The following is a 7108-nucleotide window of genomic DNA, read 5'->3' as shown; positions in this document are numbered from 1 at the left end:
TTTTATTCAGATTTGTTATTACAGCGGCACCAAATAGATCACTGATGTGCACTGTTCACTCCACTGACTCTTCTGATTTATTTTTTAAATTGAATATTATTATTTTAGGCTTTACCAGGATTAAATTTGTGAATGAATTTCAAAAACGAATTTCCTGTACTTTGTTAGTGTTTACAAATGCATTACGTTAAAGACCAGGATTTTCTCGGAGTCCAAAAGCACAGCAAGAAGTCTCCAGTCTGAGATTGCACATAGAGACAAGACAATATCTGTTTAAAGTCCAAATGTTATTGACCTGCTGTCAGAACATGCAGTATAACCTGTTATTACTTGTCAGGAGGAAGATTATTTAGATGTTTGAAAATAATGCGACCATGATTGTTTTCACCACAGTCCTGCGGCCATGATCGTACCTAGCTCCCCCTCTTACTCTCCTCCTGGAGGTCTTTGGCCAGGACCCATATCTCAGCGCCCACTGAACCGCCTCACCTGATTCTTAATCTGTTATGAAAAGCTGCCAACATCAGCCCTCATGTATGTTGTTAACATTCTAATGGTCTTGATGCTCAGACCTGTAGCCCATAATATTCTGCTCACCGCTCTCATCCACCAGCTTGGATAGCCTCTCTCAGTTGGCCCTCCATTTATCTCCCGGGGGGATCTCGAGTCGCCACTGCAGATGGAGTTAGGTCTAACAAGGGTCGCCTCTCGGCCCTCTTAAATTCTCTCTGGATGTTGATAATATTATGTCCCCTCTCCCGTTTGTGAAGCCCATTATTCTGCACTTCATACAGTAAAGTTGGCCCCCTCTTGCTCCCCACAGAGAACAGCACTGTTTTCTATTCCATCCCGCTGGAATAAACTACAAAAATCACTGAGACTTAACAAACCCGTTTCAATTTCAACTCATTTCAAAGCTCTATTAAATGTTGTGATTCTTAGTAATCAGTCTTTAAGCCTTGCTCTTGCTATTCATAATCTGTTTGCTATCACATTTAACTTTAGATTGTTAGAAATAAAATAAAGGTTACACATGAAACGCCAGAACACTACAGATATACAGATATACCAATATCAAATCTAGACTGGCAGCAAAAGCGCCAAATCCAATCGCCTTGAGTCAACCTGATCTTTGGCATAAGCAGAGGGGCCCAGCTGCTGACCTCAGGCCCTGGAGTCAGTAAATGTGGTGCAGCTTGGAGCCAGACTCAGGGGTGCTTTAAAAGTGATCAGAACAAATTCAAAATGAGTTCCATCATGGACACACAGCCAGTGGAGGGAGAGGTGTGGCGTCATGGCTGCCTACTACAGCGTGTTTACACAGGCTGCATGAGTAGGAGCGGCTCAAATCTGAGCTTTTATTTGAAATATCACGGTGCCACGCTTGAAAGAGTTGCATCTTCAAAGTCTGTTAACAGCAGTGATCTCCACTCATGTTTGATGTGAGAGCAGCTCCCTGCCTGCAATTACAGGGTTTAAGGTGACGCACGCCAGCTGATGCTTGAATCTGTTCATGCAGAACTTTTTTTATATGTTTTATATCAATAAACTGCTATCAAAATAATAAGCTTGAATCTTTTTTCGGGGCAAAAGTTAAGTTAAAACTATAAAATTATACTCTAAACTTATTACATCTCCACCCTTTGACTTTAGGTTCTGTCTTGCAACTTCTAACCTGCAATTTAACATGATTTCATTTTCCCTTTTCTGCTCATTCCATCAATTAAGAGGAAACAAATGTAGGACTGTAGCTTTTGAGCCATTTATCTGATTTATGGCTCATTTATGTCTTCATTTTCTGTCTGCTGTAGAAATTTAGACATTTGATGAGCCAAACCCAGAGCATTTAATTACCGATAGAATTAGTGAACATAGATTCTGAAGGTGCTCAGCTCTTTATTATGATGGATTTAAAGTGGGTTTAAAGCTTTGAGTTAAGGTTGCCTTTAACCTGTTTTATGGGAATGTTCATGTTTTATGTATGCGTCATTATCTTGTTGTATTTATTCTTATATTTTAGTTAAATTTATTTAAGTAGATGTCATTACAAGACTTCCAGGACTAACTTTCTTAAGGGTTAAACCGGCAAATAACTGGAGGCATTCAGGTGCCGGCAGGACGTGGAGGGAGGGCCATTGTCTTCTTTGTGATATAATTGTGTTGTGTGTCCTGACTGCTGAAAAGACTAACCCACGGGCTCACCCACAGGCTCACTCTGTATCCCATAATGCTCTCTGACCTCAAACAGCTGCACAGCTGACACATTATCGCTGCATCCTGGGAGTCCAGTGACCCGCATGGAATTATCTCATTGAAAAGTCAAAGTGTTTTCACCTCTGACCTCCTGAGTTATCTTACTGCTGTATATACCCTCCTCAGTTCAGTTTGCTATCAAAATAAAAGTACCAAACCTGATCTCATAGAAAGGTAAAGTGACCCCTGAAAGATGTTGCAACATATAAAAATCATCTTACCTTTGAATTTGATACTGAACAGTAGAATACAGGGGGTTGTCAACCAACAACAAGTTGGATTGGAAATGTCTTCATGTCTGCGGATTTGAGAGGGGCTGTTGCATTCACACTGTCGCCACTAGATGTCACTAGACCTCATGTCCAACTTGCCGATGTAGTCCAGTAAGTGTGGATCAAAACCAACTGTTCGGCTGAACAAACATTAGTTGAACACAGCTGTTCTGAATGGTCCCGGGATGCGAATGTGCGAGAGACTGGCGTGTACGTGTTGTGGGCTGATGACCGGTGACCTGTCCAGCGGAGCCTGCCTCCCACCTGATCACTCTGGGGGGAGCCTTGAGCGCCCCCTCCTGACCCTGGTTAAGAACAGCTGGTAGAGAACTGAAAATGGGATGGAAAAGAATTCCATTGCCCTCTGGAGGTGGAGACATGAATTTTAGGTTTTTCTGACTCAAATGTTTTAAATTCGAGATATCTATATATACAGTAAATAATAGTAAGATCTAGATGTCAGTTTGTAATAGCAACACTTAGTTCTACATGGTTTATTAGATTATGTAATTAGTATTACATTTTATTCTTCACAGTGGATAGACTATATATTATATATGAGGTATTAAATTTGATTTTGTCATTTAACAGTATCCTATAATGTGTATTTAAATACATAACATGTTAACGGGGTTTAAATAAGCGTAACAGGGTTAATGGATACATTTCATGTAATTTGTAGATCATTACATATAGAAACAGATACTCAGGTCAACAATGTTTTATGGCAAACAGCCAAGCCTCTAAGAGCGAAAGCTTAAATCTGTTTAACAGTTGGCTCTAAAATGAAGACGTCAAAATTACTGATCATGAACTGATCAGTTTTTTGAAAGCCTGATCTTTGTGACGGGCCAGAATATGTTGCTATGGCCACAGGGTAACGTTCTCTTGGAGAAAGACAGACCCAACTTACAAATTGATCAGAAAAAAATTAATGATGAAAAAAATAAATGATTACTTCCACAACTTTGTATACATTTCACTTGGCGGTGGGTCACATCATGAATGTTGCAGCTCAGTCTGATTCAATTCAGGACTGAAGATGCAGAAATGAAAGAGCAGGTCAGTGCTCTGAGTCTGCACAGGCACCTGCCGCCAGGTGAAAGGGACCGTGGCACAGGGATAATGCTCTGGGCAAATCAACCCTTTAGCTAACAAACCTGTTGGCCATCTGGGGGACCTTTGCCATGGCGACCCTCCAAATAGTCCCAGGTTCCTCTTGTAAATACCTTGTTAAAATTTCAGTAGAAAAGAGGTAAAAATCCAGTTTTATTTTTATTTTATCCACACTTAATCTGTGCTCTTTTTATCTGTTGGTCATGTTTGTGAAAAGTGTCATCGAGCGTGATAAATCAAATGTATTCATATCATTATTATCGTCATGGTTGTTATTTTTTAAAATACCTGATGATGGGGCAAGGTTGTGATAGTTTTCCCCCTTTGAGGCTGCTTCAGGATCATTCCTGTGGTCCACAGTGTCCCAATGAAAGCTGGGATGTGGCCTCATCAAACTGGGTGTATCAGCGATGTGCATCTGCTGGGGCTGTAAAAGCACAATTCGTCACGCTGTTTGCCGATGTTGGATGCACAACTCAGTAGGGGAGAATTGTGCAAAACAATGAGTATACAAGACAAGGATCGATGGGCTCCGCCAAGAATTTCAAGTGGAGGTTCTTTATTTCTTCCTCTCCAGGTTTTTTTCATTCTTTTTTGTGACAGTTTCTTGTTTCCACCGTTGATCTCCTTAAAAACCCAACAAGTGCCTCTGCTGAGCTCTGCAGTCTGTATTTTTCCAGAACTTTTCTTGTGAATATTCCTGTCATTGTCTCACTGTCTCTCTTTGAAAAAAAGAAAAAAAGCACACTAGCAGCATATGTCCTCAGCTGCCGCATTCATTACCAATCACAAAATCATAAATAATTATCTGTTTCCTGGCAACCAACCTCTTCTGAGCCTCTCTGCACTTTTTCCGTTGTGCCATTGCTCTCTGCCTGCCTGTCTGTCTGCCTGCCTGCCTGCCTGTCTGTCTGCCTGCCTGCCTGCCTGCCTGTCTGTCTGTCTGTCTGTCTGTCTGTCTGTCTGTCTGCCTGCCTGCCTGCCTGCCTGCCTGCCTGCCTGTCTGTCTGTCTGTCTGCCTGCCTGCCTGCCTGCCTGCCTGTCTGCCTGCCTGTCTGCCTGCCTGCCTGCCTGCCTGCCTGCCTGCCTGCCTGCCTGCCTGCCTACCTGCCTGCCTGCCTGCCTGCCTGTCTGCCTGCCTGCCTGCCTGCCTGCCTGCCTACCTGCCTGCCTGCCTGCCTGCCTGCCTGCCTGCCTGTCTGCCTGCCTGCCTGCCTGCCTGCCTGTCTGCCTGCCTACCTGCCTACCTGCCTGTCTGCCTGTCAATGTGGTCTTTCCTCCACTGACTGTCTGATTAGTGCTGTGTCCTCTGTGGAGCAGAGAGAGATGGTCTTCAAGGCACGGTATCGGTCCAAACTGCTGCTGTCGCGAGCTGTGGCTGCAAGGCCGTTGGTGCTGGTCGTGGTGGTAATCCCGGTACCCGATGGTGGGCACCAGAGGTGAGGGGAGCCTTCAAGCTGAAGAAAGGGGCCTACAGGTCATGGCTGGTCTGTGGGTCCTCGGAAGCAGCTGACCGGTACAGGTTGGCTAAGCGGGTTGCGGCCACGACAGTCGCAGAGGCAAAAACTCAGGCATGGGAGGAGTTCGGTGAGGCTATTGAGGAAGACTTTTGGTCTGCTCCGAGAAGATTCTGGCAAACTGTCTGACGCCTTAGGCGCGGCAGGCGGCAACTCGCCCACACCGTGTTAGGTGTGCGTGGGGAGCTGCTGACGTCTCCTGGGGCAATTATCCGGCGGTGGAAGGAATACTTCCAGGAGCTCCTCAATCCTACCAACCCGTATCCTCATGGTAGAACAGAGTCGGATGACCAGGAGGTGGACCATCCAATTTCCGGAGCGGGAGTTACCGAGGTAGTGAAACAGCTGTCCTGTGGCGGAGCTCCGGGAGCGAATGAGATCCGCCCGGGGTATCTTAAGGCTCTGGATGTTGTAGTCCTTGTTGACACGCCTCTGCAACATTGTGTGGACATCGGGGGCAGTGCCCTTGGACTGGCAGACTGGGGTGGTGGTCCCTATTTTTAAGAGTGGGGACCAGAGGGTCTGTTTCAACTATAGGGGGATCACACTCCTCAGCCTTCCTGGGAAAGTCTATGCCAGGGTGCTGGAAAAGAGGATTAGACTGATAGTTGAACCTCTGATCGAGGAGGAACAATGCGGGTTTCGCCCCGGTCATGGAACCATGGATCACCTCTTGCTGGGGTGCTTGAGGGGAGTTGGGAGTTTGCCCAACCAGTCCACATGTGTTTTGTGGACTTGGAAAAGGCTTATGACCGGGTCCCCAGGAGCATCCTGTGGGGGGTGCTCCGGGAGTATGGGGTGGAAGGTCTCTTGATAAGGGCCATCCAGTCCCTGTACCAAAGGAGCAGGAGTGTGGTCCGGATAGCCGGTTGTAAGTCAAACTCGTTCCCAGTGAGGGCTGGACCTTTGTCACCAGTTCTGTTCATAACTTTTATGGACAGAATTTCTAGGCGCAGCCAGGGAGTGGAGGGTGTCAAGTTCGGTGGGCGGAAGATCTCGTCGCTGCTTTTTGCAGATGATGCAGTTCTTCTGGCGCCATCAAACAGGGACCTCCAACAAGTGCTGGGACGGTTCGCAACCGAGTGTCTTCTCCGGGTTGGGGAGGAGGTCCTACCCCAGGTGGAGGAGTTGAAGTATCTCGGGATCTTGTTCACGAGTGAAGGTAGGATGGAACGGGAGATCCACAGGCGGATCAGAGCGGCGTCAGCAGTGATGCGGGCGCTTAACTGATCCGTCATGGTGAAGAAGGAGCTGAGCCGGAAGGCAAAGCTCTCGATTTACCGGTCGATCTACGTCCCAGTCCTCACCTATGGCCATCAACGCTGGGTGATGACCGAAAGAACGAGATCGCGGATACAAGCGGCTGAAATGAGTTTCCTCCACAGGGTGGCCGGGCTCAACCTTAGAGATAGGGTGAGAAGCTCGGACATCCGGGAGGGGCTCGGAGTAGAACTGCTGCTCCTCCACACCGAGAGGAGTCAGTTGGGGTGGCTCGGGCATCTAGCTAGGATGCCTTCCGGACGCCTCCCTTTACAGGTGTTCCGGACATGTCCCACCGGGAGGCGGCCTCCTGGCTGGGCCAGGACTAGGTGGAGAGATTACATCTCTCGCCTGGTTTATGAGCGGCTGGGGGTCCCCCCAGAAGAGCTGATGGAAGTGGCCGGGGAGAGGGCTGTCTGGGCATCCCTCCTGCAGCTGCTCCCCCCGCGACCCGGATCCGGATAAGCGGCAGAAAACGAAACTAAACTAAACTAAACTAAACTAAACTAAACTAAATGAAAAAACTAAATCCATTATATGTGGTTTAGAGCATTTAGTTGAGACAAAAGAAAATAAAATTATATGTATAAAATGGGCAAGGTTTATTATTCAACACAAATAGTTGGACAAAAATAGCAGATCTTGTGAGTTATATATTTATACCCTCTGTCTCTGGTCCTCCCTACCACA

The sequence above is a fragment of the Takifugu flavidus genome, chromosome 1 (genome assembly GCF_003711565.1).
Source record: "Takifugu flavidus isolate HTHZ2018 chromosome 1, ASM371156v2, whole genome shotgun sequence".
NCBI classification, from domain to species: domain Eukaryota; kingdom Metazoa; phylum Chordata; class Actinopteri; order Tetraodontiformes; family Tetraodontidae; genus Takifugu; species Takifugu flavidus.
The sequence above is the reverse complement of the archived record's forward strand: the minus strand, read 5'-3'. Positions refer to the sequence as shown.